Here is an 11,843-nt window from a genome sequence, read left to right as displayed (position 1 = left end):
ACCAAAAATTTGCACTTTTTGACCGAATCCCATCATAATTGGATGACAGTTGGCCTACTCATACTGCTAATTGACCTGCAATGACAGACGTACATCTAAATTTTTCTTACGATGCCTCGTTCAACTTTCGTTGAGCTTTGAAGTTCGGAAATATTAGCAGATGCGGCGCGCAACGGCGACTCATGGACCGCTGACAATATTAACACAACACGTTGATCTGCAATAACGGGGAATGCCCTATTTTTTCTGACATATAAGGTGACATTTTCATGACAAAGAACTGATTCTCACTGATGTGGGTCAAAATTTTCAGTGGCACCACAATTTAGACGCCTGGAGAAAATGCACACCCACCAATCAACGTCCATGAACCTTTGAGCAAGGCCGGCGTTCTTCGCCGTACACAACATGTCATCATGTGCGTTTCTCTTGAAAAATATTTGCTGCAGAGCCACCGATTCGGTGAGCGTACTAAATGTCATGCTGATATAGAAAGCCCAGGAATTTGTCGATGGATTCGGCGACTGAAATGGAGAGCTTTTCTAGCCCGTATGGACTTATATCTGTCAGAATCACCTTTACTCGACCGTGCTAGTTATTCATAACCAGGACTGTGACTTTTCTCCAACAAATGTCGACGATGGATCAAGGAAAACTTTTGAGTAGCACTCTCATGATGGGAGAAGAAGAGGATAAGCACTCACCACAGAAGATTTGAATGGTTAGTGATGTGGATGCAACGGCGTGAAACCCGCGAGGTGAAGTGAATTTGCCGCAGAAAATTCCTTCCACGAAAGCACAAGAAAAAAAAAAAAACAGGAAAAGAAAACAAGAAAAAAAAACCAGAAAAAAAAACAAGAAAAAAAAACAAGAAAAAAAAACAAGAAAAAAAACAAGAAAAAAAACAAGGAAAACCCAGGAAAAAAACAATTAAAAAAAAAACAATTAAAAAAAAACAATAAAAAAAACAAAAAAAAAAAACAATAAAAAACATTAAAAAAACAATAAAAAACAATTTAAAAAAACAATTTAAAAAAACTAAGAAAAAAAGAGAAAGATACACTCAAGATCATACGTTTTGAGTTTATCTGTTTGTAATGAAGTCTGTGGAATAGAGCCGACGAACCGTGTGTAAGTTTTTGTTGTTTTGATTTGTCGAGAAAGTACTTCAATATTTTACGTTGCTAACAATTCAATGTTAATCCTAAGAGATCACATACGTTACAACTTAAAATCATTAAGACAAGCTTTCCTTACATTTCCAATACTGTCATATTTTTTATGTATAAAAAAGTAAAAATTATACCTGGTCGGTCGGCTCTATTCTAGAGCTGTGTGGTAGTATCTGTGAAGCTGTAAAAAAATATTGTAATGTAACACATTGGATCTAAAGTCCTGACTCTTAAAAACATCGACAAGAAAAAATACTCTTGATTTAATCAGATTTAAGCTTAAATCAAGAACCAAGCCTCTTATTTTAAGCGGATTTCCTTTTGATTTAAGCTTAAATCTGATTGAATCAAGAGTCCTTTTTCTTGTCAATGTTTTCAAGAGTCTGGACTCTAGATCCAATGTGGTTTTTATTTCCAGTGCATGTTTGTCTACTGTTAAATTCTGTAAGTACACTTTGTTTAGTAAAGTGCATGCGAATTAATTATCACCATTGAGAAATTCATCATCACCAAAGTTGCTAACACATCGGTCTCTCTTCCTTTTAAATTTATCCGTACCTCTACAATTACAAAAACCTTGCTCGTTAATTTACGATTAGGATTAAGTTTTAGGGGGTGGGGCATCTACATCAGCCCCACCATTCCACCTACCCTCAGAAGAATTCTCCGGCTACACCAAACCGGTGGCATTCACCCTGCAGTAGCGAGCAGTGTGTTGGGCATTGCGATAAATCGATCGATCTGTCCATTTAAGCAATGGAAAAGAATCGATTATGAGGGTGTTCACAACAAACACCTTAACAATCGATTCTTCACCATGGCTTTTAATGGCAGAATGTAAGAAGTCGATAATTCAGAATTCACGCTTCGCCACTGCATATACCTACCTCTTGGGAGACCCTCAGTGTGCCTGTGATGCTGTCTTTAGCGTTATTTTATTCAATAATGACAAGTTTTCAACCACAGAAATTGTCACGTTTTAAAAGATGAAATGTATAAGCTCAGGTATTACTTTCATTGGCGGGCCGAAATCGCCGCACTGTGTGCGGGCAGAGACGAAACAGTTAGTGAGAGTAATTAGGTAATATAGGTACTACTCTACGGAAAAATCAAGGCAAAAAATTCCAAAAATAGCTCTAAAGTCACGGAATGAAATTTAATGAGTATCAGTGCAAGACCGAGGCGGGAGGGTTTTATCTTTATACCTACGATCAGTTGAAAAAGCTTAAATTGGCTTATACCCAATAACTTATAACATGATAATAACATCAAAATGAAGTTTTGAAATTAATTTAGAATTTTAATGAAAAGAGTCCTCGATAAAAGGATTAATAGGTATTTAAAGTTTAATAGGTGATTGGCCTTGATTTTTTCGTGGAATAGTGTGGACCCAGTTCTATTATACCATTTTGTTACTTACATTATTAGGGCCAGTTTTATTGTTTTAATATTGTAATTAGGTAAGTAAATGTCATTAGGACATACATTATAGAAATAAATTAGATTAGATTAGGACTTTTCTTCTGAATTAAAGTTACAGGCACACTGAGACACCCTCCCCAGAGGATCGTGGCGTCTGAGTCATTCAACCATCAATGTCAGCGCTTAAAAAAAAAAATAATCTGAAGTTTGAGTATTTTTTATTCATTCATTATAACGAAATTAGCTCATGCGAAAACTGCTCATTTTAATTTTTGCTAATCTTGTGTAAAGTGCATGAGAACTGTACTGTTAATGGCGGTTATTGCTCTCATTGTCTGGCCGAAATCGCCGCACTGTGTGCGGGCAGAGACGAAACAGCCAGTGAGAGTAATTAAACCTGTAATGGAGGGATTAAGAGTGCGAAAAAGCTAATCACTAAACCGCAAGGAGTCTTAAAATCGTAAAGCTTTAATGATAATGATGTGAAAAACATGAAATTAGCAGAGCTCTCAAGAGCTGACTCACTATGACTGTTCAATAGTGGATATTTAAATTATTGGATGCATCTTTGAACAATTTTTCGGACAAGTTCAATTATTTTTTGTCCCCCCCCCCCCCCATTTACTTTTATAGAAATTTTTTTTTTTTTTTTTTTTTTTTTTTTTTTAATTGCTCTCAGATTTATTTTGGCTCGTTATGCATACTTTTTCGTGTTGCGTTTGGATCCTGACTGACATCGGAGTGCTGTAGTCATACGACAAACATCCCTATCTGTGTACTCTAACAACTTAGGATTCAGAGATCAAAACATTTTTATCAAAACGGTTTATTACTCTCCTTAATGGTTGAGTAGGAGAAGGATGTTTATTCAGGATTGCAAAAACATACAACCTGCATTCACGAAGTGGCCATGCCCCATTACCGCCCTGAGCTTTGTGTAAAATGCAAAAGTCCATCCTCTTCTTCCAGTGACAGTAAAGTACTGTCTCCGAATCTTGGTTCTTTTTTTCCTTGCATCTTTTCTTGGTAGGAAACACTTCGGTTCTCGATCAGTCCCATCTCTTAACACTTTTATCAGGCAGTCTTTACTTGAATTTGGAATCGAGGGAACGTTTCATCAAAAACATGATTGAATAGTATAACATTCACCACTCAATTGTCAGGTTTACAACTGTAATTTTAGGCATGTCTACTGTCATCGCGCCCCTTTATCGATTTAATTTTCTTTGGCGGATCCAGTAATTCGGCAACGCCGGATTTCCTCCATTTAAACGTATTGAAATGTATCGATTCCTGGAGGGGCCACGTGCTCAGACAAGAAGCGATTATTTAACATAGGTTTAAATGGAGTAAATCCGGTGCTGTCAAATTGCTGGATACCCCTATATTAATTTTATTCATTTTTCTTCTATCAAAGAAAGCACTGCTCTCTCGGTGCGAAAAGCAAGTCGCCAGTAGTTGCACGTTCCGATGATCAGGAGGTGTCGCTTTTTTAATTATTTATTTTTTTGGTAGGGCATCCTGATTTTGCGTGGCGTCTGATTAGCAATTTTTCCCCTGAAACTCAACTTTCTCGCTCTTATATTGCTTTTCTTCTTTTTCGTGCTCTCATGTGATCACTGTAGCAACAGACCAGTAACCAAATTGATGAGAAAATAAGCTATTTTCTGTATCGCTGCAGAGAGTTTTTAAAAACCCACTTGAGTTTTTGTGTCGCACTGTTTATTTCATACCCGGCGGAGTGGACAGACATTTTTCATGGGAAGAGGACAGTTTATAATTCTAAATACGTATTGGGGGGAAGCGGGTCCAAACATTCTCGGTACCCCTCACTGATAACACATCATGTCATTTCAAAAGTTCAAGTAGCTATGACTCTGATCTCTCATTCAATGTTCCGAGTTTATTTTTGTCCAAGTTTTCTGCACGAATCGCATGTATCCTCTTTCCTCGTGATTTGTAATTCCAGGGAATGAAATCGTTCAGAAATGTTTTTATTGATTCGTTAAATGGCTAAATTGATCATTGAATCTCCGAATGAAAAATGTTTGCTCGGGCTATCTGAGTGATCGTTTTCAGATTATTTGCGTTTACGTTTATTTAAATTTATAACTGAAAGTAAGTAGTCATACTATTTTAAAAATGTTTCGGGGTTTTTTCTCTCCCCCTATTTTTTTCCAATAAACAGATTTTAAGCAATTTCCTTAACTAGTGTATCTAAAAGAAATGCGCACTTCTGATTCGCACCTCTTCATATGGAAACAGTTTAAGCAGAAGCAAAAACATACATTTGACCGATGTAATGCAAACTTGCATGCCTGACACTACGACTTACGACATAACTATTGACTCATCTTCTTTTTTTCCCATTTGCATCTTATGCAGTAGTAGTAATAGTAGTAGTAGGTATTTATTAATTGTTAAGAGGTGCCTTAGCAACTTCGGCAGCTCACACCCTCGCAATTTAAATACTTATGAGTTACGTCATAATTGAAAATTATTTTTTAGTACTTTGAAAGAAAAATACAAAATATAATGTACTTCAGCCCTTGAACATCAACTTTTAGAAAACAGGGTGTCTAGCGACCGGGAAAAGTCAGGGAAATCAAGAAAAACGTCAGGGAATTTTATTCCGCAAGCAAAATCGAAAAATGTGGATTTTGTGGAATCTGTGCAAAATTTCTACCAGAATTTCTGCTGATTCCTCTTAGATTTTAAAAACGAGACAAAAATATCCCGCATATAAGTTTAAGCGCCATACATTTTGCTCTATTTATTACATTATCTCCCTAAAACATGAAAAAACTCAACTTATATCTAATCAGTTCAACCGTGTCGAACAACTAGGAATATTTGTCTTTTTGTCAGGGAATCGTTTTTGTTTTTTGTTTTTTTTTTTTTTGAAAATTGCTAGACACCCTGGAAAATCTCGAGGGTAAGTGCCTTTTAGAGGGAGGGTGCAGAGGTTAGAAGAGCTGATTGCACACGTACCAAATGGGAACCGAGACGATGAGCTAGGCTCATCGTGTCGGTCCCCATTTGGGATTTGTGAAATCGGCTTATGACCTCGGGTCAAACTCACAGTGTGGAGCTCGATTTCCATGATCAAATTGAGTCCACAGCCCCACCGATGGTCCATTTTGATGGGCTCAATTTGATGGTGGATACCAGGCTCCACACTGTGAGTTTGACCCGAGCTGAAGGTGATTCGATGGACGCCATATTTTGTGTCAGGCCGACGTAAGATATATCGCATCGATTTGTTCCATAATTTCAGCTACTCGTCATTTTTCTCCAATTTTGAGATCGCAATTCTGTATCAAAATTGGAGAAAAATTATTAGTAGCTGAAAAAATAGAGTCAATCGATGCGATATATCGCACGTCGTTCGGACACAAAATTTGGCGTCCATCGAATCACCTTAAAGAGGTCCCGGAAGTTCCGTTTCAGCGTTTGACGTGCATTTCACAGCCGTGACGTCCAACGACGACGACCGCCGTCAGTTCCGGTCATAGTGCCTCCCACGGTCCGACGTCCGTCGAGCGGGTGGACACCCGTCGGGCGCTCCGTCGACTGCTCTACCGTGATGACAGTGCCTCCGTATCGGCTTCACTCCCAGGCTGAGGCCTTTGACCTCAGTCCGAGAGTGAAGTTGAGTCGGCGGCTCTGTCGTCCGACCGAGCACTCGTCGGAGCGCCCGGCGCGCGGTCGTCCGCCCGAACTCGGCGAATGTCGTATACGTCCGACGAACGGGTGGACACCCGTCGGGCGCTTCGTCGACTGCTCTACCGTGATGACAGTGCTTCCGTATCGGCCTTACTCTCAGGCTGAGGCCTTTGACCTCGGTCCGAGAGTGAAGTTGAGTCGGAGGCTCTGTCGTCCGACCGAGCACTCGTCGGTGCGCCCGGCGCGCGGTCGTCCTACCGGTCGGCGGACGTCGTCCGTCTGGAGGCACTAGAGGAGCGACCTGCAGACGCCGCCCCGGCCGCACGTCTGCCCCGGTGGATGGTTGCGGGCACCTTGGAGGTGCCATTTTTACCCTTGGTCAGTGACCTTGGGATTGGCCCCCGAGTTACAGCTGCGGTAAAAACAAGTTTTTTACCGTGGCCGACATGGTTGTGTTGCATGTGTTGTGTTGTGTTATGGTGTGGTGTGGTACTCGGAGAAAAACACTTTGTGCGTGGGACCTGAAGTTGAGCTTCCGGTCCCACGCATGAAATTTTTTCTCCGTGTGTGCTGTGCTCTGTTTTGTATGGTAAGGTAAGGTAAGGTCAGGTCAGGTTAGCTGTAAGGCGGAATTTGTAGGCTTAGGGAAGACCAGGGCGGGCGAGGATTAGGGGTATGGTGGGGGGTTTTGGTCGGGATTAGGGGATGGGTTAGAGGGGAAGTGGGGGGAGGAGATTTTTGCGGGCACAGTATATTATAGTAGTTAGGTCTAGTATTAATGTGTGATTGTGTGTTAGGTTGGGTAAGACCGAGGTAAATAAAACGTAGGTATGCTCTTGCTCTTCCAGACTCTTTCAGTCAAAACTGGGCTTTTGGCTCCCGCCGCTATAGCTATGGCGCGAAATTTGAACTTCAACAACTTTTTAAAGTTATTGAAATTCAAACTCCCCACCTTAGCTCTAGCGGCGGGAGTCGAAAGCATACTTCTGACCGAAAGAGTCAGTAAAGATCATACCTCCGTTTTATTTACCTCGAGGTTAGCCGAAACGGATTAGGCGTCAGTTGACTGACTTGGTAAGGCGGGATTCGTGAGTTTAGGTGGGCGAAGACTAGAAGGGGGGAGGGGGTTCGGGTTGGGACGAGGGGTTGGATTAGGACTAGGGTTTGGGGTAAGGTGTTTCCATCCAGGAAGCAAGCAAACATCGATATATCGAACAAATTTTGTTGTAATACGAGTCTTGCTTTTCACTCTCTGCAAAAAAGTGCTGGAACTGTGTAAAAGCATACTTCTGCAGCCTGTTGGTGAATTATATCTTCCCAAAATCCCTAAATTAAAGCCAAACAAGACTAAACGCGAGTTATCGCATTCGATTTGACTAACCGAATACGACATTTCTCGTTCAGTCTAGTTTGACTTTAATTTAGGGGTTTTGGGAAGATACTTTTCACCAACAGGCTGCTGAAGTATGCTTTTTCATTGTTTCAGCTCTTTTTTGCAAAGAGTAGGAAGCAAAACTGGTATCACAGCAAAATTTGTTCGACAGGTCGATGTTGGTTTACTTCCTGGGAGGAATCACCTTAAGGGGTAAGTTGAGATTAGGAAGTTTGAGGTAGGAGTTGGACGTATGATAGTTCTATCCCTCGCATTCACTCACTCATGATCTTAAGGTGATTCGATGGATATTTTGTGTCACAACGGCATGCGATATATCGCATCGATTGCTTTCATTTTTTCAGCTACTAGTAATTTTTCTCGAATTTTGAGAAAGCAATTCCGTTGCCAGGAGACTAAGGATTTCACTTACCAATTTTGACAAACAAATTCAACGTAATGAAGGCGTGGCTTTTTTAGAGGACAAATATCGCGTTCGATACTGTTATCGAAGCTGCACTCGAATGCGATATATTTCCTCTTAAAAACCGCGCCTTCATAACGTTGAATTTGGTTGTCAAAATTGATAAATGAATCCCTTAGTCGCCTGACAACAGAATTGCGATCTCAAAATTCGAGAAAAATGACGACTAGCTGATAAAATGGAAGTAATCGATGTGATATATCGCATGTCGTCCTGACACAAAATATGGCGTCCATTGAGTTTAAAAGTATAAAAATAAAGTAAAAAAGTAATAAGTAAATTAAAGTAAGACACATAGTAAGTAAAGTAAGTAATTTACGTAAGTAGTAATAGTAAGCAAAGTAAACTTAATAAAGTACTTTAATCAGAGTTTCTACATTTCTCAATCCTTGTCAACAACCCTTCTCCTCCAACAATCCTTTATCAATCCTTATCAATATCCTTCTTGATCTTAATATATTAACAACAATAGCAGTTACAGCAGCTACAGCAGCAATATCAATTACAGCAGCTGCAAAAATTCCTTGATTTAGGAAATCAAGCCAATCTGAAATTGGGCTGGAAAAATTAAAACGAAGACAGTAAGTAATAGTAGAAGAGGAAGAAGTTACAGCAGCCAGTAGCCGACGAAGGAGAATCAGCAGCAGAATTTTTAAGAGTAGGAATGTGTGTTCCTTAACACAACGATTATTTTTCACAGCTTATAAGGAATAAGTGTCAAGGAAACTGTTAATTTTGTCACGAGTTTTTTTTCTCTCTTTTTTTTCAACTTATTGTTTATTTTGATAATTACAGGGTGGAATTAAGTTCGACAGAACTTAACCCGAAGGCCTCTTTTACATTCTAATATGAGCCTTTATTGATTTATTACTCACATTTATATAGTGTGTTTCCCCCCTGTAATTTTTTTCATTTAAAAGTATCTTAATTTGTCACGAGTTATGAATCGAATCTTTCTCAGATAGTAAGCAATCAGGACTGCCCATTTGTGAGTAATTTGAGCATCGGTGAGTAAAAAAGTGAGTAATGAGTAGTTCGTGAGGAATTCAACGATCTGCGAGTAATTTAATGATCTGCTACGAATATGATGAGAGTAATTTTCAACCCTAGTGAATCTGAGTGTGTTGAAGGGGTCGATAGAGCGATGAATGATTCTGAAGAAATTCATACCTCGCGCGAGTGTGTAGGTAATGAGTAAGACTGAGTGAAATCGAGACACGGTGAGTGAAGAGAGAGTAAAATTGAGAAATCATGAGTTAAATGTGAGTTACAATTCAGATACTGTGAATCGAAGTGAGGAAAATTGAGAACGGTGAGTACAGAGAGAGTAAAATCGAGAAGCAGTGAGTAAAATGTGAGTTAAAATCGAGAACGGAGTACAAAGAGGGAGTGAAATCGAGACACGGTGAGAGAAGAGAAAGTAAAATTGAGAAATAATGAGTTTAATGTGAGTTAAAATTCAGACACTGTGAATCGAAGTGAGGAAAATTGGGAACGGTGAGTACAGAGAGAGTAAAATCGAGAAGCAGTGAGTAAAATGTGAGTTAAAATCGAGAACGGAGAATAAAGAGGGAATGCAATCGAGACACCGTGGGTAAAGAGAGAGTAAACTCGAGAAACATTGAGTAAAATGCGAGTTAAAATCTAGAAATGGTGAATCGAAGTGAGGAAATTCGAGAACGGGGAGTAAAGAGAGAGTAAAGTCGAAAAACAGTGAATAAAATGCGAGTTAAAATCTAGAAATGGTGAATCAAATTTAGGTAAATCGAGAACGGTCAGTAGCATATTAATAAAATTGATAACGACAAAGAGAGGTCGTGTAAAAGACTCGCGAGTCTTGAGAGTATCGGCAGCCCTGATAAAATTATGTACATCTCAGGGTAAACAGTCCTTCAAAAATCGTCTAGAACCTGGGGAAGTCAAGAAATTCAGCGCAATCCTGAATAATCAGGGAATTTCTCCCAACCCTGATAAGTCAAGTAATTTTGCTCAACCCTGAAAAGTCAGGTATTTTTTGCTGTGGAACCTTGAAATTCTTTCTTCCGATCGGAAAGTATACAACTTATTTTCCACTGCATTTACACGCTCTGTGGACAAAAATCAGAATTTCTGCCCTCAAGTTCTCGAATTCTAGATTTATGCCATATCGAGACTTCGTGTTAAAATTTTTCGTGAAAAGCATATTTATGAGAAACTGTGCAAGAATTCCGTTCATAATTATTAATCAAGTTACAGAATCTTCTGTTGAAAACCCCTGTAAAGTCGTTAAAAATTCAGCAAAAAAATTGTAGCAATATGGTCCAGACATTTTACAAGTGTATATCTTTTTATCCAAAAATATTCCATGATTTGAGTTTTTGTTTGTTTTTTCATACATTGTTTCTGTTGGACGAAAGTAGATGATTAAGCAGATGTTTAAGAAATAATATGCCAACAATCATGACGTTTTTTTATGTTTCTCAGTGATACATTTTTATTTTTTATTTTTTTAAAGCGAATTTGATATCGTCTATTGCAATTTTCTTTTAAATGTTTGTCGAAACCTTAGTCTTCAATGAGTGTGTTTTGAAGTTCAAACCACGAACTTGGGAGCTAGTATTGTAGGTTTTTGCTTTTGTTATTAAAAATGTTCGCTGTGTGTACTAAGTCTCCACGCCATAAAGCCATTGAAGTGCAAAGTAAACACACAATTTTAGTGATTTTAAGCTGAACAATGAACTATCGATGATGCGACTTCTGACCTGCATCCACGATACTTGTGTAACGTTAATTAAGCAAGTCATGTTCATCAAGTATACAAAAACAATGCAGATGTTGATTTTGATTAATTTTTAGCCCAAAAAATAATGGGGAAAAAATTGGAACATATAGGTACATCTGGAAGCTAACATATTGGAACAATGGATGTTCTTCCAGCATACATTATGATTGGTTTTTTCCTTTTTTCGTTTTTTGATAATCCACAGAATGATTTTCTCCTTATTGTATGTACTTCTGGTTTCAAGTCCCACTATTAATTACTTAGCCTTATCATAATTTTATTTACTATTTTTCTCATCTTTTTTTATACAATCTATCATTGTAAACACCTTATTTGAGCAGAATTTAAGTTGAGCAAATGTTTAGTGTGATTCATTTCCTGGTGAATCTGTACATGTTTTCAAATTATTAGTATCCATCCTATAAAATTTTAGTATGATTCATTTCCTAGTGAATCTGTACATGTTTTCAAATTATTAGTATTCATCCTATAAAATTTTAGTATGATTCATTTCATGGTGAATCTGTACATGTTTTCAAATTATTAGTATTCATCCTATAAAATTTTAGTATGATTCATTTCCTGGTGAATCTGTACATGTTTTCAAATTATTAGTATCCATCCTATAAAATTTTAGTATGATTCATTTCCTGGTGAATCTGTACATGTTTTCAAATTATTAGTATCCATCCTATAAAATTTTAATATGATTCATTTCCTGGTGAATCTGTACATGTTTTCAAATTATTAGTATCCATCCTAACAACCTTTTGAAGGCCAATTTTTTAGTGCGCAGCGCGGTTTCAGTGATGGTGTCGTGTTGCGAGTGCTTTCAGCTTGGCGTCGGGCAATTGGATAACTCTCATCTGGTACGTATCCAATGGTTCTTCCTTTCTTGTTATTAAATTTCATCCATTGTCCCTCTGCAGTTGACAGTTGCAAGCCGAATATGGATCAGTTGCACTA

At 38.4% G+C, this 11,843-nt stretch overlaps 1 long non-coding RNA gene across 1 annotated transcript in view; it reads left to right on the top strand.

The window, feature by feature from the left end:
* The first annotated feature begins 7,420 nt into the window (after nt 1-7,420).
* LOC109043570 (uncharacterized) overlaps nt 7,421-11,843 on the top strand; it is a 151,086-nt gene continuing 146,663 nt past the window's right edge. Inside the window, exon 1 of the long non-coding RNA XR_011899273.1 lies at nt 7,421-11,746. This is a non-coding gene — a long non-coding RNA (uncharacterized lncRNA). The remainder of the gene's footprint in view (nt 11,747-11,843) is intronic.

This window comes from Bemisia tabaci, chromosome 2 (assembly GCF_918797505.1).
Source record: "Bemisia tabaci chromosome 2, PGI_BMITA_v3".
NCBI lineage: Eukaryota > Metazoa > Arthropoda > Insecta > Hemiptera > Aleyrodidae > Bemisia > Bemisia tabaci.
The sequence above is the reverse complement of the archived record's forward strand: the minus strand, read 5'-3'. Positions and strand labels throughout refer to the sequence as shown.